This window comes from Bacillus rossius, chromosome 3 (assembly GCF_032445375.1).
Source record: "Bacillus rossius redtenbacheri isolate Brsri chromosome 3, Brsri_v3, whole genome shotgun sequence".
NCBI lineage: Eukaryota > Metazoa > Arthropoda > Insecta > Phasmatodea > Bacillidae > Bacillus > Bacillus rossius.
Window position 1 is genome coordinate 81,507,591 of NC_086332.1, and position 24,077 is coordinate 81,531,667.

The window sequence follows — 24,077 nt, forward strand, 5'->3', positions numbered from 1 at the left end:
TTTTTAATAACGAGCGAAATAAGTTATTTGCGTAGATAATATATTTTTTTTCAAGTTAAATTTCCAACAAACATAAACATCGACCATGTCCTCTGGTACGTACACTGGTTCTTGTAGTACAGTCATACTGGTATGATAAAGTTCCTGCGAACACAAACAACACGTGATAATACAGTTGGTATGTTAAGATTACGCTAATTATAAAAAAGGCCTTGGCTTACAGTTATTATTTGTAAAAATATTTCTGTTAAAATTTAACAAGACCGTACAATGTTACGTTCCAGTACATCTGAACTTTAATATTGATTGAATTTTACCTTAATGCATAATGAAAGCGCAATTAATATTTAAAACTCTTACGAATGTTCTTTCCAAATAATTTACATATTTATCATTTAACATTTTTCAGCTTGATAAAAATAATGAAAATATCTTTAACAAATGTGATTGCAAATACACATATATATATATATATATATATATATATATATATATATATATATATATATATATATAACTTAAACTTTGTAAAACCTTTCAATAGTTTATAGGTGTATTTTGCTAATTGAAACTCGCTCGCAATAAAGCAATGAAATAAACTGTCACTCGCCATCAGTCCCAGTGTCACACTCTCACAGGAGCGCAGACAGGTCCGCTCAGCGAGTGGACCACTCGATGCCTTCCCGCACTCGCTCGGCGAGTCCCCGCAGCACGCCCGGACGCCTGCCTCCAGTCTCCCGAGCAGCGCCTCGGATGCCGACTCGCTCGACGATCTCGGCGACGACGGGTGGTTCACGTAGCTGTACAGACTCGGGGAAGGCCATGTGAATACACGTTCAGTACAGCAGCGAACACAATTTTGCAGCCAGCACCTAGGTTTATTCGTGATTCGTGCTATGTCATTCTGGTTGTCAAGACTATACTTCTGCACCTTACGCCCGCCGGACACGTCTGCCTTAAGATTTTCACAGTTGAAAATTTTGCTTACAACTTTCATCGCTTTATGGTAGGCTTATTTGAAAACATGTTCCCAAAGTCTACTCGCACTGCACAGGTCAATAATAGACTCAGCTGGTGCAACAGTATGAGTCCATGACTCGTTACCTCTTCGACATCTGCGTACTCGTTCTCGGTTTTGCGCTCGTCCTCGCTGAAGATGGGCTAAGTCCTTTCTGCAAAATAACATATTGTGTCTTACCACTCGTCAGTAGTATAGAAATGGGGCTCCGGAAACAGGCTTCAGGCTGAGGAGCGAGGAGCTGGCCGAGCTCTGACGTCACGTCCATCTCTGACGTCACGGCGGCCATCTTGGATGAGTGTAACAGGACACAGCGTAACGGGACATAACGTAACGGGACAAGTAGATCACGGCGGCCATTTTGGATCCGCCATCTTGGATCCGCCATCTTGGATCCACCATCTTGGGTCCGCCATTTTGGATGACGTCATTGTGTTCTCGAAAATTCCGGCATTGTGTTTTCCGCCATTTTGAATGATGACGTCACCGTTGCAATTTCCGTTACGGTCGCCATCTTTAACTTTTTTATTTATTATCCGATTTTAATGAAATTTTTTTTAAAAATTATAAAAAAATCCAATAATAAAATTTTAATAAAAAATATTTAAAAAACAAACATTTACGACACGGAGTTCGGAGTCCTCGGTTCGAACCCGACGAGTGCAAAAAAAAATAAAAATGACGACCGATCCTTCCTCAATGGTGACTGCAGACAGACTGACTCCCACCAATTTTTTTCAAAGCATATATATCGTCACCTAGTATGACGTCATGTCCGCCATCTTGAAAATCCATAATTTTAATGCTAGAGATTCGGGAAAAATTTAAAAATCATTAAAAAAATTAACTAATCGAAGTAAACAATAAAAAAATCCTTATAACCACCGTTGCACTTTTCGTAACGGCCACCATCATTTAATCAAGAAACTGGAGGTCACCATCTTGTTTTCATCCGCTAGAGTGTGCTGATACCATGTTAGTATACTTAAGCGGTCACCACACCTTTAACCTTGACCTTGAAATTTGACCTTGACCTTGAAATTTGACCTTGACCGTGAACTTTGACCTTGACCTTGATATTTTACCTTGACCTTTGACCTTGTCCTTGAAATTTGACCTTGACCTTGAAATTTGACCTTGACCTGGATATTTGACTTTGACCCTGAAATTTGACTTTGTCCTTGTCGACAATCATGGATTCGACATTTTATGTTCAGTACATGCTACCAGGAGCTACCACCTGCTGGAGTACGCCATCTTGTGTGTGTGTACTTGTATTATAGAGTACATTTCCATCTGGATAATTTTATTCTAACACACTACAGTGCAGTAATCATTTATTACTGTGACACACGCCATCTTGAAATTCGGCAGCCATCTTGAAATCATGTAATAATGTAGCTAGAAAAGCGGGAAAAAATCCAAAATTCATTAAATAAATTAGTAATCCATTTAATGATTGATTGGATCGACTAAGGTTCTTGGTTTGATCCCTGGTCGATACAAAACAACTTTAATTTAAAAAAAATACTAAAAAAGTGTTAAGTTTGAGAAAATAAAAACACCACAAGTTCTTTAAAAAAAAATTTATTACATAAATTCAATACACAACTACAAGTACAAAAAAATACACAGACAAATTACCAAAACCTTTTGGATTCCTCGATTCAAACAGTCTTCTTATTGTACGGACCAAGCCTTTTACATGACTTTAAATGTCTATCCGATCCGTTCATCACCACAGCCAGAGACGGACTGAAGTTCATAGCACTTATATATAGTCTTATTAGCCGGTACAACACATGAGTCAAATCAATAACCATGTTCATTATACGTCTCGGAGCATTTTTTATAATGACGATGTAAACTATCGAGACGCGAAATTAGTTTATTGCACTTATTGCACTGAAATTGTATTCTTTGAACATTATTAGAACAACCGCTTCTTTCATGTCTGCGAGCATTTGAGGTGATAGTAAATGATGCACCACAGTATTTGCACTGATGCGAAGTACGCTCTTCATTAATTGAAGTATTCAATGCTGATGAAACTTCAGCTGATGGTGGAACAGCACATATCGAAGTCTCCTCCAGTGTTATCAGAGGCGTTGCCAACGGGATCTTCTCCAACATCGTCGGCGCCGAGGTCATGATTCCCGTAGTCGCTGGTACATCCTCCATCGAGTACGACGTTAAAGTCGGTAAAGATGCCATCGAAGTCTCAAGAAAAGGCAATTACGCGACTTATGCACCAGAAGAAACAAACTAGGTGATCCGTACACCGTCGACGACAGTAACAAACTGAGCGTCCTGCTGTATAGGACTCGTTTATATACATTAACCGGTTTGAATAATACGCTAGTCAAATCAAGAACAATTTACTAAAACACTAGAGTCAAAACAACATTAAAAAAATAGAAGCACCATAAAAAAAAAGGAAGCATATTTGGAAGCACCTTAAAAAAAGGAAAAACAATAGGAAGCACCGACTACGAAAAAACAGCACATTTGGAAGCACCGACAACAAAAAGGCAGCACATTTGGAAGCACCGACTACGAAAAGGCAGCACATTTGGCAGCACCGACAACGAAAAGGCAGCACATTTGGAAGCACCGACTACGAAAAGGCAGCACATTTGGAAGCACCGACAACGAAAAGGCAGCACATTTGGAAGCACCGACAACGAAAAGGCAGCACATTTAGCAGCACCGATAACGAAAAGGCAGCACATTTGGCAGCACCAACAACGAAAAGGCAGCACATTTGGCAGCACCGACAACGAAAAGGCAGCACATTTGGAAGCACCGACTACGAAAAGGCAGCACATTTGGAAGCACCGACAACGAAAAGACAGCACATTTGGAAGCGCCGACTACGAAAAGGCAGCATATTTGGCAGCACCGACAACGAAAAGGCAGCACATTTGGCAGCACCAACAACGAAAAGGCAGCACATTTGGAAGCACCGACAACGAAAAGACAGCACATTTGGCAGCACCAACAACGAAAAGGCAGCACATTTGGAAGCACCGACAACGAAAAGGCAGCACATTTGGAAGCACCGACAACGAAAAGGCAGCACATTTGGAAGCACCGACAACGAAAATGCAGCACATTTGGAAGCACCGACAACGAAAGGCAGCACATTTGGAAGCACCATCATCGAAAAGGCAGCACATTTGGAAGCTCCATCAACAAAAAAAAAAAAAAGGCAAAAAGGAAGCACAAGTTACGAGATCTAAGTCTTAGTTAGAAATAAGAATACAAGAAATAAAAACATTAAATTCGTATAATTTAAATTATTTATTTTATTGCTTTACATTATACAAATGCAAGTAAAACAAGCCATTATTGTATGTAGCCAGCATTCCTCAGTTCCTTGAGTATGAAGGATATTTCTTTGATGCACGAATAGTTTCCTGCACAAAGCGAACCATGTAGAAGTCTTAGCCGGTCAACCAATATGTTTGGATCTTTCCACGATGTGTAATCAATCTCTTCTACCACCATCTTCCTTGCACCTTTATAAATATTATGATCTCTGGTGTCTTCCGTTTTACCACCAACCTCAGGGTAACTTTCATGTTTGAGACGGTGATCATCACAAGCTTGATCAGATTTATTTAATATATCACGTCGTTTCCACCGTTTCGGTCTCAGGACACCGCCACATTCTTCGATCTTGGCAGCTTTAGGTGCTTCATCATAGTCTATGTCTTTGTCAACAGCCTCAGAGTCACTGTAACAATCACCGTAGAAGGAATCGTCTTCACCCAATTTACCGTAATAATTCGATGTTGATGATGTTGAAGTGTCTTCATCGTCTTCATGCTTCCTTTTTAGGAGTCCATCATTTTTACAAAGTAGGAAAGATTTACTTGAATTCGGCTGGAATATATTCTCACTTTTCACGTTAAGGATTCTTCCATTGTCTTCATTCTTCCGTAAATCATCAACCTCCTTCAATTTAAGTTCTTTGTCAAGATCGGAAGAGCCAAGAAAATTATTGTCGTAATGCAGATCACTCTTCCTTAGGCTAGTAGATTCATCGTTGTCCTCTAGCTTGTACGCAGGCTTGGCGCTACAAGTTCTGCCATGTCTTTTTAAGCTCTCTCTCCGCGTAAACGACTTGCTACATCGAACACAACTTATCATATTGCGCAGTGGATTTTTAACACAGTCATTCTTCTCGTGTTGTCTTTTATTCTTTCTCAAGATAAACTCTTTACTGCAAAACTTACACCTATGTTCTTTCGATACAGCGTCAGATCCCAAATCAGAATTCATATTAGTTACTGAGACTAATGCCAGATACCAATTGAGTGTTTTAAATTAGATCCAATACTTAAATAGAAATTTTTTCATATTTCATCAGCGAGAATTAATATATCTCATGCAAAAGTAATTTATGCATGCAGTTCTGCTTTTCAACAACAGATGTCGCCACATGCTGCTTGCAGGTAAATAATATTTAGTTCTTTTATGCGGGATGCGGGATGCTCACTAACGATCGCAAAAGAAGGATGGCTTCGCTAGGCTCCAAGGAAAAGGAAGTTCGTCTTGCATGTTGGTGCTCCACAGATGTCTCATGGCATAATATTAATTTGACTGTGTAATTATATGTGTTAATTCCACCTTATAAAAATATTGCAAGTTTTGATTTAGTAGCAGAAATTAACGAATTAAATGTAACTCCAAATAAAATGACATGTCTCATTAGACAAAAAAAAAAATCCATGCAGAGAGCGGTTTCTCAGAATAGTCAGAAACACTTGAAGAAACCACAGGAATGATTGCAAGAACACGGGAAAACCTATCAAAATATTGACAAGAATAATCAGGAGCACACGGAGATCTTTCCTACTTTGTAAAAATGATGGACTCCTAAAAAGGAAGCATGAAGACGATGAAGACACTTCAACATCATCAACATCGAATTATTACGGTAAATTGGGTGAAGACGATTCCTTCTACGGTGATTGTTACAGTAACTCTGAGGCTGTTGACAAAGACATAGACTATGATGAAGCACCTAAAGCTGCCAAGATCGAAGAATGTGGCGGTGTCCTGAGACCGAAACGGTGGAAACGACGTGATATATTAAATAAATCTGATCAAGCTTGTGATGATCACCGTCTCAAACATGAAAGTTACCCTGAGGTTGGTGGTAAAACGGAAGACACTAGAGATCATAATATTTATAAAGGTGCAAGGAAGATGGTGGTAGAAGAGATTGATTACACATCGTGGAAAGATCCAAACATATTGGTTGACCGGCTAAGACTTCTACATGGTTCGCTTTGTGCAGGAAACTATTCGTGCATCAAAGAAATATCCTTCATACTCAAGGAACTGAGGAATGCTGGCTACATACAATATTGGCTTGTTTTACTTGCATTTGTATAATGTAAAGCAATAAAATAAATAATTTAAATTATACGAATTTAATGTTTTTATTTCTTGTATTCTTATTTCTAACTAAGACTTAGATCTCGTAACTTGTGCTTCCTTTTTGCCTTTTTTTTTTGTTGATGGAGCTTCCAAATGTGCTGCCTTTTCGATGATGGTGCTTCCAAATGTGCTGCCTTTCGTTGTCGGTGCTTCCAAATGTGCTGCCTTTTCGTTGTCAGTGCTTCCAAATGTGCTGCCTTTTCGTTGTCGGTGCTTCCAAATGTGCTGCCTTTTCGTTGTCGGTGCTTCCAAATGTGCTGTCTTTTCGTTGTCGGTGCTTCCAAATGTGCTGCCTTTTCGTTGTCGGTGCTGCCAAATGTGCTGCCTTTTCGTAGTCGGCGCTTCCAAATGTGCTGTCTTTTCGTTGTCGGTGCTTCCAAATGTGCTGCCTTTTCGTTGTTGGTGCTGCCAAATGTGCTGCCTTTTCGTTGTCGGTGCTGCCAAATGTGCTGCCTTTTCGTAGTCGGTGCTTCCAAATGTGCTGTCTTTTTGTTGTCGGTGCTTCCAAATGTGCTGCCTTTTCGTAGTTGGTGCTTCCAAATGTGCTGCCTTTTCGTTGTCGGTGCTGCCAAATGTGCTGCCTTTTCGTTGTTGGTGCTGCCAAATGTGCTGCCTTTTCGTTATCGGTGCTGCTAAATGTGCTGCCTTTTCGTTGTCGGTGCTTCCAAATGTGCTGCCTTTTCGTTGTCGGTGCTTCCAAATGTGCTGCCTTTTCGTAGTCGGTGCTTCCAAATGTGCTGCCATTTCGTTGTCGGTGCTGCCAAATGTGCTGCCTTTTCGTTGTCGGTGCTTCCAAATGTGCTGCCTTTTTGTTGTCGGTGCTTCCAAATGTGCTGTTTTTTCGTAGTCGGTGCTTCCTATTGTTTTTCCTTTTTTTAAGGTGCTTCCAAATATGCTTCCTTTTTTTTGATGGTGCTTCTATTTTTTTAATGTTGTTTTGACTCTAGTATTTTAGTAAATTGTTCTTGATTTGACTAGCGTATTATTCAAACCGGTTAATGTATATAAACGAGTCCTAGACAGCAGGACGCTCAGTTTGTTACTGTCGTCGACGGTGTACGGATCACCTAGTTTGTTTCTTCTGGTGCATAAGTCGCGTAATTGCCTGTTCTTGAGACTTCGATCGCATCTTTACCGACTTTAACGTCGTACTCGATGGAGGATGTACCAGCGACTACGGGAATCATGACCTCGGCGCCGACGATGTTGGAGAAGATCCCGTTGGCAACGCCTCTGATAACACTGGAGGAGACTTCGATATGTGCTGTTCCACCATCAGCTGAAGTTTCATCAGCATTGAATACTTCAATTAATGAAGAGCGTACTTCGCATCAGTGCAAATACTGTGGTGCATCATTTACTATCACCTCAAATGCTCGTAGACATGAAAGAAGCGGTTGTTCTAATAATGTTCAAAGAATACAATTTCAGTGCAATAAGTGCAATAAACTAATTTCGCGTCTCGATAGTTTACATCGTCATTATAAAAAATGCTCCGAGACGTATAATGAACATGGTTATTGATTTGACTCATGTGTTGTACCGGCTAATAAGACTATATATAAGTGCTATGAACTTCAGTCCGTCTCTGGCTGTGGTGATGAACGGATCGGATAGACATTTAAAGTCATGTAAAAGGCTTGGTCCGTACAATAAGAAGACTGTTTGAATCGAGGAATCCAAAAGGTTTTGGTAATTTGTCTGTGTATTTTTTTGTACTTGTAGTTGTGTATTGAATTTATGTAATACATTTTTTTTAAAAGAACTTGTGGTGTTTTTATTTTCTCAAACTTAACACTTTTTTAGTATTTTTTTAAAATTAAAGTTGTTTTGTATCGACCAGGGATCGAACCAAGGACCTTAGTCGATCCAATCAATCATTAAATGGATTACTAATTTATTTAATGAATTTTGGATTTTTTCCCGCTTTTCTAGCTACATTATTACATGATTTCAAGATGGCTGCCGAATTTCAAGATGGCGTGTGTCACAGTAATAAATGATTACTGCACTGTAGTGTGTTAGAATAAAATTATCCAGATGGAAATGTACTCTATAATACAAGTACACACACACAAGATGGCGTACTCCAGCAGGTGGTAGCTCCTGGTAGCATGTACTGAACATAAAATGTCGAATCCATGATTGTCGACAAGGACAAAGTCAAATTTCAGGGTCAAAGTCAAATATCCAGGTCAAGGTCAAATTTCAAGGTCAAGGTCAAATTTCAAGGACAAGGTCAAAGGTCAAGGTAAAATATCAAGGTCAAGGTCAAAGTTCACGGTCAAGGTCAAATTTCAAGGTCAAGGTCAAATTTCAAGGTCAAGGTTAAAGGTGTGGTGACCGCTTAAGTATACTAACATGGTATCAGCACACTCTAGCGGATGAAAACAAGATGGTGACCTCCAGTTTCTTGATTAAATGATGGTGGCCGTTACGAAAAGTGCAACGGTGGTTATAAGGATTTTTTTATTGTTTACTTCGATTAGTTAATTTTTTTAATGATTTTTAAATTTTTCCCGAATCTCTAGCATTAAAATTATGGATTTTCAAGATGGCGGACATGACGTCATACTAGGTGACGATATATATGCTTTGAAAAAAATTGGTGGGAGTCAGTCTGTCTGCAGTCACCATTGAGGAAGGATCGGTCGTCATTTTTATTTTTTTTTGCACTCGTCGGGTTCGAACCGAGGACTCCGAACTCCGTGTCGTAAATGTTTGTTTTTTAAATATTTTTTATTAAAATTTTATTATTGGATTTTTTTATAATTTTTAAAAAAAATTTCATTAAAATCGGATAATAAATAAAAAAGTTAAAGATGGCGACCGTAACGGAAATTGCAACGGTGACGTCATCATTCAAAATGGCGGAAAACACAATGCCGGAATTTTCGAGAACACAATGACGTCATCCAAAATGGCGGACCCAAGATGGCGGATCCAAGATGGCGGATCCAAGATGGCGGATCCAAAATGGCCGCCGTGATCTACTTGTCCCGTTACGTTATGTCCCGTTACGCTGTGTCCTGTTACACTCATCCAAGATGGCCGCCGTGACGTCAGAGATGGACGTGACGTCAGAGCTCGGCCAGCTCCTCGCTCCTCAGCCTGAAGCCTGTTTCCGGAGCCCCATTCCTATACTACTCTCGTCAATGGCTAAGTCCAACTGAAGTTTCACTGCTCCTTCGTCGGGCAGCGTGACGTTGCGATTGGTAGCGATTAGGGCGGCGGTTAATGTGCTGTGAAGCCTGCTCACGCTGGTCTGTTTCTTCATATCTCTCTGCTGCTGACTTGCTTATACCAGCAAGGCTGGTAACGAACATTGCTTTCCAGAATTTCCTACACATTAGTCGCCCCTTGGTCACGCGGACATGACGTTATGACCGGCGCAGATGATGGTTTTTTTAGTAGACGGGTGGCCCGCCACCAGGGGGCAATGTCAGGCAGGTAGCCTGCCATCAGGTGTCAAGCAACGCGGCTAGCCTGCCTCCAGGCGGCAATACTCGGCGCACACCTAAGTCGCTCACACAAAACTTTGTTGATACGTTTCACACATAATATAAAATATTAGTTAACTATTTTAGTACTAACAATTATTACTTATGGTGTTTATGTTAAGATCATTTATTGTGTAAATCTCTTTTCTAGAAATTATTTTGCTATGTTTGTAATGAACATCAAGCTATCCTTATAATTTTGTACCTAATCCGTCTATCAAGTTCTCTTGACAGGTATTAACACTCTTGGAATGTTTCGACTGAAAAGGACATAGCTAGTTCTTGATAAAAATGGACCCTTGTCTAAAGTCTGCGAATATCCTTGGACTTGGATTCAAATGTCTAAGTTGATGTGTGCATGAACTTCATCTTCTCCTTGCTAGTATACTCAGCACATACATGCATTCGTAACAAAAATAAATCTAGTATTATACATGTTATGTAAATAATTTTTTTTAACCTCAAAAGCATTTTAAGGTTAAAAAATTGTAAAAATACAACATTATTACTGAATATAATTTAATCCGATATTTTTTTTCCCCTCTAAACAAAACACACGAAATTAGTGATTTTTTGGTTGTTCCAGATATTTAATTGAGACAATTCAGATCATATTTACACTTTTGTACGGGTAAACTTCTCGATTAAGAGTTAGTAGGCCTACGCACTTGACTTTAAACTTCCTAAAACACATACCCTGGACGTAAACGAGTGTGTCTATCCATTAGGCACCAAATCTAAGAGTTCACTACAACTTTTTTTTCGGGGAACGTTTTCTACTGACGCTTCGATCAGGACCTGTGAAGGTATCCCAGACCTGGCGATTCGAATACTCGTCTGAAAAACATCGCCCCCCGGGGAAAAGTTTAAATGGGTTCGATAATAACGTAGCTACGCCTGGAAGTCAGTTGTAACCGCGTGCAATACGACGACGAGAAAGTTGTCCCATTAAAACTCTAGATACGCAGTACAGCGTTTTCAGATTGCTGAATTGGAATAATTTGTTTTAATGTAGGAAAACGTTTGTTAACTTCACAGAAAAATGTTGGTAGATGTTCGTGTTTGTACAGTTGCGGCAGTGTTTTTTTAAATTGAAGTTAGCAATACAGACAAAGTTTGTGCTAATTTATATTTATCACCGGGATGTACGTACAGTTTACCGGTGTATTCTAAAGTAGAATTTTATGAGAAGTATAGCTCTGCCTGACGTTAGAATAAATTTAACAAATATATTTTCAGAACTACACTTGCCATTTTTTTTAACAAGGTGCCGTAGTACTAGACAAATAGTTAAGCACAAAGGGGACTTCAATGCTTATGGTGGACTTCGAACAGCTTGGTTACCGAACCAATGATCGTGAATTTAATTCAAACACTTTCGCAATGTTGTAGTCGCCTTTCGAATAAAATTAGCTTTGATAATCAAAATCGAATAAAACTTCTAATTTTTACTACCAAAATATTTTTTTTTTGTTTTTAGTTTTTATATGAATTACAGTCTGTAATCTGAGAAATACAGATCACTAACTTTACTGAATGTATTTACCACAAAATATTTACTATTTAAAATAAATGGTATTATTTTTATGAAGTACATGCTAGTTTTATTAATTTAAAATATTTAAAATATGTTTTAGGACATACGCTATTGCTGATTATACTGCATGTTATAAGAAACCTCAATAACGAACAAAAATTTTAGTATGCAAAAACAGAGAAAATAAACCAAAATCAGTCGATATAAAAAGTTAAAAGAATAGTCAGTATAGAAAATTCCGTGAAGGAATTAATCAGAAAATGATTACAGAGCAGACGAACACAGTGCAATAAGTTGCAATAAGAATATTAAATAAAGGCAAAAACAAACTGTAACAACACGGCGACACATGGACGAACCCAACGATGATACTAATAAGATAATTTGGACAACACAAAGATAACACTGATACTGTGTTGTCTATGTATTTAACTTTTGGCATTGGCTGATTTTGGCGTGGTTTCTGTGTGTTTGTCATATTGATCTTTTGTGTCAATTATTAGACATTATTATGACATACTATATAACCAACAATTATATGTGGCAAAAAAAAAATATACAATCTTCATCATTGCAACAACGTTTAATTGTTGTCGTATTTTTGTTTAATGATTCTTGATGTGCCTGTGGAACTACTTAATAATGTCTTAATTGTTTGTATTGCCAGTGTCAGTCACAAAAATTAATTCACTCTACTCCTGCATAAATGTAGCGTGTTTGGATACAAATTGAAGGCACGAGTGGTTGTCAAAACGCATCAGTGACACACATTACGGACTGCCGCCCCTCAGGTGCCATGGAGCATCGCAAGGAAGCGTCTGTAGAAATACATGAAAATAATGTTTATCTTGACACGAAAACAAATATTTCCTCTCAAAAGTTTGGAAACTCTCGGTGTTTTCTAGAGTAGGTGTTTAAGTGTTTATTTTTCATGCAAATTTTCAGAAGAAAAAAAGATAATTTTCCAATAAATGTTTTCTATAAGATTTTATTAGAATTAAGACGTTATTATGTATATCATCTAAATAAATAAGTGGAGACTTTCTTTAAAGGTTTTAATTCTTTTAAACAAGCTTTAAGTTTTATTTTTGGTTTTAAGAGTTTATTAATGAATTTTTATTTCTATTTGATTTTTATGAACAGATTTAGCCGTATAACTTTATACTGTGATGTGAAGAAGAAAATTGTTCATCTCTCTTGCAATTATTTCATATTATACTAAAATTAAAATTTATTATATAACAACATTCATACCGATTTAAGGGGGAGATATTGAGGAATTAAATCTAATTAAGTTTCTTACTAGCTTCGTTATCATGACATCTGATTTAATGTGTTTGTAACAGAATACATTGAAATTATTTAATGTTAGTATAAACACTAATTATTTACGTAAGGAAGAACAAAGATGTAGACACAATATATCCATGTATAGTGTTATTCTATATAGGCCCTATATAAATTTGTGCTGCAAATTTTTCCAATGCACATTTTGAAACTAAAAAAAATGACATGTTATATTTTAGTTTGTCAAAAAAATATTATGTCATGTGTTAGTGAAAGTTGTCTTACAATGGAAGGAAGGTGAAAGGGTAACCACATAATTTAATTTATTTTAAATCTTTACTCTCATGAAATGTTGACAGTTATTGATCGGCTCTTGATATGTCAATATTATCCGCAAAAAAATCAGCTTTATTTGTTGGTAAAATTTGTTATTACATACAATTTCGCACATCATACTTGTTAAAAGTACTTTCATATTTATATTATTCTATCATATGGATATTGGCGTGAAGTAGAGATCAGCTAAAGTCTTTAGGAGGGGTATAAATATTGTGTTTCTTTTAGTTAATGACTTTGGTTACAAGCTTAATATTTAAAAAATTGCAAGTGATTAAAATTTTTCACTAAGCACAAATAACGAAGCATGAGGAATATCATGAACTCAATCAAATTGTTTAGTTACACCAAATGCTTAGAAATATATATATATGTCACTGTTTTTTTAAAAATGTTTTGAGAAACCGTTAGAGGTTTTATGTTTTAATAAAGGTGTAACATAGCATAAAATATAAATAAGACATTAAAAAAATAAAAAAAATATTTTATTATTATTTAAAATAAGAATGCAAAATATCGCTATATTTTGGAGAGGTGCATTAATATTCCTACATAGTTTAAAGCTGGCTGAATTAGTGGTAAGGTCAAAGGGATTATGTATTCATATTAGTTTAACTAAAAACAAATATTAAACACAATAAATCATTTAATGAGGTCATGCAATTATTCAATTGTAAATAATTTACCAAAGATTGAATGAATTGTATTCAAAAATATTTCTAAAATAAACAGAAACATAAATAACCACAAATCCAAGAAAGCTTTAGTCAACTAGACTGGCATAGCAAACGTGAAACTTAGGTGGTCTACAAACAAAAGTTAAATAAATAAAAAAAAAAAGAGTGCTTGCAACACCATACACAAGATACAAGTGAAACGTCTTTGGTAATTCAAAGATCAAATCGTAAGTATAACGTAAGGGGTAAAACGGCTGAGAGAGAGAGAGAGAGAGAGAGAGAGAGAGAGAGAGAGAGAGAGAGAGATAGAGAGAGAGAAATCAATTTTATAAAACAACACAGCGCAGAATTTATGGCTTTAAATTTTTTTTCAAGAATTCAAGAATCCTAGCGTCTTCTTTTTTTATTAGAAATTTTATTAAAATTAAAATTAATTAATTAACATCATTAAAAAAATTATTACTCACTTCCAATTAACTGCTCAATATATCAACAGTTTAAATAGCAATAAATATTACTCACTCTTGAAATACTCACCACAAAGAAAAACTGTGCGTGTTACTTTTTCTTCAAACAATTCTGCCATTTGAAAAACGCCAAATCTCTGAAAGAAATATTAAATTCATAACAGGTAGCGCTATCTGTTCGATAAATACAGGGACTGTCTCAACAGAGCTTCTAAGCTGCTGGTTGACAAGGAAGAACGCGAACACGCTGATAACAAATATAAAGTCTTAGGTATTCACAGCTGACTGTATAGGATACCTATATATATTTACTGAAACAAGCGCATGTGCACACTTTCTGTCATATTAGTTCGTTCATCTATCTCTTTCGGTTATATATTTATTTTTTGGGCGGGAGACGAATCATCGCACAAAGAGGACAAAGAAAACGCGCCCAGCAATTTATATAGCATAGTGCTCTCTTTATATCTCTAAGGCCAAGTTCCTATTCCCTGTCCTTTACGCGTCAGAAACGTTCACAGAAATTGTTTCACGAAAACGTGGCATTTAAATTCGGCCTTTAAATTTTACTCTATTTTAACTACAAAAATTAGTTTTTTTTTTAAATTTATTCTTTATAATATTGATTTAAATACGTTTTCGAAGTATGTAAAGCTAAATTAGCTGAAATTAATTTGTTAAACTACATACTTATATTAATCCTTGGGGTGAAATAAAAATTTTCGTTGCGATTTCTTTCGGGGGCATTTATTGAATAATGTTTTATATCAATGCAATTGACAAAATCGAATCCGTTCAACATCAAATAAATTTTTTTCTGTAATAAAATTTGCCATAGAAACACTATACGTATGAGACTGTGATGATAATAATATCTGTGTGGCAGTACGTGCATATGGCCTCCCTTTAACTATAAGGGTTAGAAAAATTCTTATCGGATGGAAACATTGCTGGCAGAACATTGTTTGGCCAGCGACCACTGTAACCAATGTGAAAATTCTATGCATTATGTAAAAGAGCGTAATTCCAAGGAATGAAAATGAGCTGGCATCCGGGTGAAGTAAAGTCTGTATCCAAGCTTACCGCCAGGCATCTAGGAGCTCGTGCGCGGGATGTATGCACCCCTCCCCTTATCCTACTTTTCCCTCCCTTGTTTCCTTCCTCCGCGCATGCGCAGCAAATCAGGCGAAGTATGCTGGAAGCGAGAGCCAGAACCGGCGCTTCCTCTTGTGGCGGCTGGCAACTCAAGAAGCCCGATATGTACCCAAGTAGTGTTTCAAAATCGACACGACAGTTAGCGCTACTATAGATAGCTAGTTCTTTTCGTAATTCATAAATAGCATTGATACATAAAGTTATTAATTAATTGAAATATTAATGACAGAACGAAATTAATGAATACATTTTTGTAAAAACATAAATTGTTATTTAATATTGTCGTTTGTTAAATATTGGTATTTTTACGTAACTGTGTTACCAACTGATCGCTTTTATTACTGCAGAAAAAGAAACTAGCAGGATTGGATATATAACGACAAGAAAAATCCTTCAGCGTTCTGAAATTTTAACGAGCATGCTGGCAATAAGCAAATACTAAGACGTTTATTATTATTGTTATTAATACTCTCTATTGCGAGACTGATTGTCATCAGGTGCTCTCTTTCGAGATTAAAAAAAGTTGACAACAGATTTTTGCAAAACATTATATCCTCACGCACTTTCAATCACGTTACTTCTTTTTTTTTTAATTATTCCTAGAAGGCAGCTTAGTGGATGATTGTATGCGAGTACATAAAAACTACTTTGAGTTTCAAGTTTTTCAGATATCTGGTCGTAGGTCTGTGAGACTCATGGGCGCAGATCACTACGAGTTCTCCCAGAATTGGAAGTTTCTGCGATAAATGGGTTCTTCATATGCCGATGTAAGTGGGACTGAGAGATCGTTAAGCATTCACCACGGTCGTGTCGAGATATTCTTGAAGAGTCGTGTAAAGTCTCCTGTGTTACAATCGCGTCTATCCTTAAACGCACGTAATACTAAGTTTGCACGCTTCGTACGCGGGCTGTACGTGAGATTAAGCTCGATACTTCGTGAGAGCGCCTTAGTGATTTCCTTGCACTCTGAGCGCTGGGTCAGTCCCATTCACTTCATTTGCACAGCCGTGCGAGCGCTTGCTGGAGCGAGCGAATACGGCAGAGGCCATGTTGCACGATGCTGATGCTGGCTGTTGCGACTGTGAGACTGTTTTGAGGCTTTGTTGGACTGAGTGAATGTAGTTTATGATTCGTCACATTTGGCGTTTACCTTGATGGGAGAATGTGTGGACATGAAACTTCGTGCAACGTGATATGTTGCAAAACTTAGGAACACTTAAAGGCAACTAATGAGACATAGTCAGCTTGTACATCCTTGACGTGGGGAACCATTATCCTGTGCATATTATTTGCTTGCGCATTTTTTACTTGTGGAACACAGAGAAAAAATAGGGCGAATGCACCTTTAGCTAGGTATAGAGTAAGTAAGAGAGGAGAAACTTCGTACTGTGAGGCTCTTTATATATGTATAAGGAGCCAATCATTTTTAAATTCACTTATAATTATAAATGCTTAAGCGCATGGTTTGTATAGAGCACTTGAAAGCATGCTCATACGCAGGAAACGTAACGTAAACGCATACAGTGTAAACCATTGAACTGACACGTCACGCACATTCATGTATTGACTTGTTTTGGCATTTTTATTGGTATAATCATGAAGTTATTCACACGTTTATTGCAAACCCGGGCAGTCTTTGACTGATTTTTTTTAACGATTTGCATTCTCTGGTAAAGGCAATTAAATGATTTCAATCTGTGTGTATGTTTACCGTAAGCTGGGTTCAGCTTTTAATTGCACACATGTTAGACCAGGGCTCGGGCCTATCAGAAGGCTCACTTTTGTGTACTTTGTAAAAGCCGCCGGGGATGTGTTTTGGGTCCATTATCCGTGTGCTAAAAAATAAAATGCTTGGTCTTCATAAATTGCAACAGAAGCGTTATCAACTGAGTAAAGCTTTGAGAAGGATATAAAATGAAATAATTTAAAATAAACCAATATCAATAAAAATAGATTCCTTCTTCAAGAGAGTCAAAGTAACGATATAATGACCTCGAAACCCTAGTGGCTGTCTGTTTGTAAAATCAGATACCTTCCTATTTCTCTTTAATTCCCGGGAAAACGTAAAAAAAAAAACTTAAGCTACTGTACACAAAAATTGTAATTTGTTTCGCACTAAAATGAGAAAAAAAATTTCCTCCTTTGAAACAACAGTAAGTTAATGAGTTTTCATTTACATGTTTGATTACAAACCAGAGTAAATTCTGTGGTAAATACACAATATGAGAAATACTTGTGGTATGAATTCTTAAAATTTGTTAATATCGTTAAACAAATAATAACGAACACCTCTATTTTTATTTTACTGTACGTTGAAATAAAAAAGGTATTACTGCGAAATCTTTTACCAAAAAAAATATTAATTGTGTAAAAATATCGTAACGTAACCATGAGATATACTGCAAAAGCTTACGTTATGTAACATGTGTTATGTTATAAAACTGTTCGTTGTACAGTAAAAAAACAGTCAAACAATTAATGTCAAACAAAAATCTATTTTTTTTTTTCGTTTTTCACTATATAAATACACTGTCTTTGATGTAATAACACATACATGTTGGCTTCCAGTCACCAGAAAGTTGCTACAGAATCGGCTTATATTTATTAAGAGTCAATTTAAATCTACGAAATCTACGGTACTTCATAACATCGAACTAAAAAACTCAACTGAAATCAACTAAGAGTTATTTCTACAGTAAAAAAAATCACACAGGCTTCTTTATGAACACAACCACTGATTACCAATGTTGCAGAAAAACGCACATTAATTTTTTTTCTATTATTAAACTATTTACATTGATTTAAAAACAAAACGCTGTGGTTCGAAGCACACCAATATGATACTTAAGTTAGAATAAGCTTGCTGAATTGAAGTTGATTGAAGTTTTTTCTACATCAAAATTTTAGTCCTTTATTTGAAGAAACAGTGTCCTGGTATAGAGCCAGTCTCTGTTATAATCACTTACATTGAATTTTACCCAAGTGAACGATCGAAATTAAATCAACCGCCTCGCAACTTTCCAAACATCCAGAGTACGACGTTAACCAGAAATGCTACACACAAACCACACGTTGACCCGAAAATTCCCACTGGTTTGCACGCTGTTCCTTGTGGGCCGAGACTTTCATGTTTTAAATTAAAAGTTTGCGCTACTCTTCACAGCTCTTGTTTATTTCTCTCACCCTCCCCGCCCCTCTGCAGAAATGAATAATAATTTACTTCTTCCTGCGGACCGCGTACATTTTACAGTCTACGCCTTAAAAACCTGAATGTTTCGGCAGCTGGTACTGTGGCTGTATCACGTCGGAAGCATTTACTGCAAGAGAAGGAAAACGTAGCTCCGAATAATTTCTAGACTTACTTTCAAACAAAACTGGTTTTATTTCTATTTATTTTTTATTTGTGGCAGGTGTAGGAGGACGACGGTGGAGGAAAGAATGCAGATAAAACAAATGGCTCACGTAAACTTCGAAATTAATTTCCTTCTCCTTTTGACAGCGGGGGAACCGTTTACCATTTTTCACGTTTATTTTATTCCTGAGCGCCTGGGAAACAATAATAAATATTCGCGGTGAGAGAGGAGAGCTGGAATTGAAAAGGTTTCATATTGTGCAATTCATTTGTAAGCGGGTAGCTTTGAGGAGGAGGAGAGGTAAGTCAGCCACCCTTTACAGATTGCAGACAGTGAGTTTGCGGTCACAGTTTATTCTCGGGAAAATGTTTTCCAGCAACAGAAAAAGTTATATTAAAAGTCGATTCACAAATGCTGGATTACATCTGGAACAAATAATAGGGATAACTACTGAAAAAATTCCAAGAAATACAAAGACATACAAGGCTTTAAAATTTTATATAACTTTACTACATTAACATAAATCATTCAGGTTTGTTGATTTTTTATTATTATAAACAATATCTGTTTTGTATTATTTTTTTTAACAAAGTTAGTTTTTTCTGAAAAAGATCAAATGTATTTTAGAATGTTTGTTTCTATTTTTTTGTTGTCTTAATTTGAAGTCACCTAGAACATTATTTCTAGCTTCCAAAACTCACAAGTCTATTCAATCCACCGCTTATATGATTTATAAATGTTTAGACAAGTAATATAAAGGGAAGATCAATTGTCCATTTTAAATATGTGGAGAATAATTTATTCTGTCGCAAATATAAAACATTAAGAATTAATTAATTAGTTTATTTGTACAAAATGTATGTTATAACACTAAACTGTCGTTATGAATTATTACCTACTAGCTGAAGTACCCGGCGTTGCCCAGATTGCACACATTATAACATAAGGAACATCACTACCGAGTTTCAAGGCTGTAAGACATTCACTTTTAAAACGGGAAATTTTGATTTTCAAGTCCCATTGATTGCACAATCTCAGTGCATCAAAGCTCCGCATCAAGAAAACCGGGACGTCAATCTTCAGCTTCATTTTGTGGGAAGACAGGTAACCCAAGACATGACGGATGCACCAAACGATAGCGCGTTACAAATTTACGGCAACACTATCTACTGACGATGTTATAAACTAAACTGTTAGTAGCGCCTTTAGTTCGCTAGCAGTCGCGAGCTCCACTAAGCGGATGAGTTTCGCCAAGGAGAAGTATAGGAAGTTGCAAGAGACCGTGTGGGGGACATAAAGAAATGACACAAACGCATTGTTTGTGTGTCTGTGGCCTACCTCCTATGATTTTCTATTATAAAAATGAATTTACCCCTTTTTCATTCCCTTACAGAGGGAATTTCATAATTATTTAGTCTGTGTGACTCTACGGCCTATAAACTTTCTATATGCAAAAAATCATGGCGTTCCGTTGCTCCGTTGCTGCGTGAAAGAAGGACAAACAGATAAACATAATTTAGCATTTATAATATTATATATTAGTAGAGAAGTAGGGATGCATTACAACAATACTTAAAATGCCGAAACTGTGTAACCAGCGTGGTATGATTATTGGATTCTAGATTGAAACCACAAGCTTTTCATGCCCAAGAACTTACCGACATTCCACAAAAAAGGTCGAGTCATCCTGAACCATCTAAATCAAGGAGTCTTTGCGTTGCCGTGTCGCGATGTGCAACGGGCTTCAGACCAAGGCCTATATGAGGTGGTATTCCAAATTATTCTGCTTCCGTGATTTCGTGTTTTGCTCATTATTTTAAATAAATTCATACCATAACTATCGTTAGTTAATTAATAATAATTTAATAAATTTAAGAAGTATTTATTTAATGTTTTCTTAGAAACAATAAAGCACATTTTTATTTCAAACCTAGCATGAACTAAGAGCATGTAATCGTGTTGTATACAGTTTTAAATTAATCGTTTGTGTGTAGTCTTTTACATATATAACATAATTTTTTGTAACTCAATCACATATAAACACAATATTGGATTTTCCAATAAACTCGAGGAACTCAGGCTCGTAGGATTTGGATTTTTTTTTGTTGATTTATGAAAGATATACAACAAAATAAGTAATGAATGATAAAGACTACACCGAAGAGATTAATTAATTCACCTATACGACATGATTAAATGCTTTTATACGATGCTAGGGTTGACATTAAAATTGGGCTTTAAATTCTAAAAACTATTAATTAAAGTCTTCTTAAATTTATAAAACACTTTATAGTCAATTAAAAATAGTTTATCTAAAACTAGCTAATGCCTGGCATGCGTTGCAATGCATCATTCAATAATTTTGTAATTTGTTTGAAGAAGGCACGCATAAAAAACCATCTCTATATTTCTCTATAATTCTTAATCTCTTGCTATCTCTCTATAATTCTTAATCTCTCACTATCTATCACTCTATGTATATCTCGATATCTCTCTCTATCTCTATCTAAATATATAATTACCTCTATCTCTCTTTATATATCTATACCTCTATGTTACACTAAGACCACGAACACCTTAAAAATCTATGTTTTTTCCTATCTTAATTTTTATCTATCTTTTTACCTGCAGCATGTGTGACATAGTAGCCTATATAAAAACACACGCGTATTTGAATGCAACATTGTGTCAAAATTTCAAAGCAAGTGGTGGAGAACTTTCGGAGATTTAAGATTTTGAACGAACAAACATTTACATTTTTATTTATATAGATTATGAGCAAAATCACGAAATGATAGAAGCAAACTACTTATGATACTACCCCCTTAAGGGTGCCGCGTAAGGGCAGATGTGAGTGTTGGTTGCCCAGTAGTGCAAGAGCTCAAAGGGCGACACTTGCTTGTGCGCATCACGCGCTGCTAACGTGCAGACATTCCGTGGTCAAGAGTGGCTGCAAGATGGTCGGAGCCTTTCCAGTCAGTGCTCCTTCGTGGGACTCGTACAATATCTTCCCATGCAGTGTTGTGTCTTTGCTTTCGAGGTTAAGCCGCGTCGCATTGGTACAGCGTTAGTGTGCATTTCAGTGGGAATTTACTCTCGCTTTCCAATGGACGCTTTTTTTTTTTACAAATAGCGCTGTCGTTTCGATGTGCAAGATTCACGTCATGGAGCAGAAAAATTTTCGACACCACTTTAAAACGTAAAGTAAAATTTATAAAAGTGTATTTGAAACATTGTATTTTTGTAGAGTAAAATTTGGAATGAGAATTTTGGAAATACATTTTCCTGTTGTATTTTATCAAGAGCATCATTTGAAAATAATAATTATTAATAATTTGATGCAATTGAAAGACGCCATCTTGGTTTCAACTGATTTTGCTTAACAAATTTTTTATATAATTTAATATTACAAAGTTAGGCACTTTTGAGCACTGCTCATACTTTATTAGAATGCCTTACAACTAATAGTGCCCACCTGCTACAAATTATATCTCCTGTGAAATAATAATTGGTTTTAAGCACTGAATTTTCTTTTCTGTCAGAATGACAACAACTCTAAGAATACTATCAGTGGGTTCTATTTTATGATTTTAGAAAAATCAACAAACAGTAAAATAAAAAACCTATTAAAACTATTTATAATTAACAATAGCGTACAAAATACTACTTTTACTGTTAAAAGGTCGGGCAATATCAGTCTGGCAACAATGAAAACCATTTACTCTGTACTGTAATCTAAGCGTGAGACAGACTATAGATTTTACGCACTTTTCGCTCTGCATTGCAGGCGCTACATGTAAATAATGCGCGTGTATTTTTGATTTAGATCACTGGCATAGAAAATTTACTTTATTAAATTACTTGCTTTATTCGATTACTCAATCGGCGATTGGGTGATCACGAGTGATTCAGCCCCCGGGCAGTGAACACCACTGGATCTCGGGTATAATCATAGCTATTTGGATTGATGTGGTTTATATTTTGAAAACAACTATTTAAGTAAACAAAAATTATGTTAGATTAAAATGTGATAAATACCAATGGAAATTATCTATGAATATTTTAGAATATATATTTTATAAAATTGTAACAAGTATGTGACTAATTCCCAACATTTTTACTAAAAAAATAGACACAATACATTTGTTAGGTACATAAGAGATAAATTTCATAACAAAAACTAATTAGAATGACATTTTTAAAAGTAGAAATGCGTAGGAATTTTAAATTTTACTGATAAAGTATCTGATTTTAAAACTTCTGTTTTAGTGTTTGAGTATATATTTTACCCTAATGAAAATACACTTACCCCCTTTTAACTAAACAATTAAAAAAATTGTAAAACACGCAAATGTTTCATTATAACCTTTTCAATGCCATCGTTTGCACTAACACTTTCACTTACTATGGTTTTAACTGTGCTTAGAATAATTAAATAATTTTACCTTATTGCAAATACCGTCCATAATTTATGGATATCCATACAATCGCATCTTTATTTCAAATGTAGAGTACAGATATCAATTTCCTATCCAACGTATTTGTTGATTCTTAGTTTGCTTAGTATAACTTAAACAAATAAACAAATTTTTTACCCCTCACCTCTTTTTCCACACGGATGCCATTGTAAAATTTAAAGAACTATGTAAATATATCCGTTAAAGTAACAAAAACCAAACTCATCCAATTTTTTTTACCGCAGATGTGAATTCCAAAATAATTACAATAAACTTATATTTATATTATGTTTAAATTTATCTTGACAATACTTATTTAATGTATTTCATAACATTTAATTTTTAAAATATAAAAATACCTGATAAAACTTTAAGAGGTGATATTTCAGAACAGTTGAGTAAGAGAAGGTAGCTTAAAGTATGTTTATTCATCATTTACGATATATTACAGTAAGTTTAATTTAATTAGAAGATATTATTTTTAATGTAATAATCATTTTACAATATTTCACCTAATTATTAGAACTAGAGCAAATATTAATATACGAAAGTTCATCAAAAAGCAAATCCACCAAGTAGTTTTTGATTGAGGATCGAACAAACAGACAAACAGACAAAACATTTTCAAAACTATATTTTTGAGTTCTCAGTAATGTAAATAGCCATTAAAGTAGTTTATTCAACATTTCACCCAATGTTAAGACTTCTTTCCTCGAAAAGTTTTCTTATTAGTATAGAAATATAACTCTAAAAATGATAACTTAGTATAATAAATTATATATATAAAATGAATCTCGAGAGAATAAAGTATTCAATAACAATACTTAAAATGTAACACG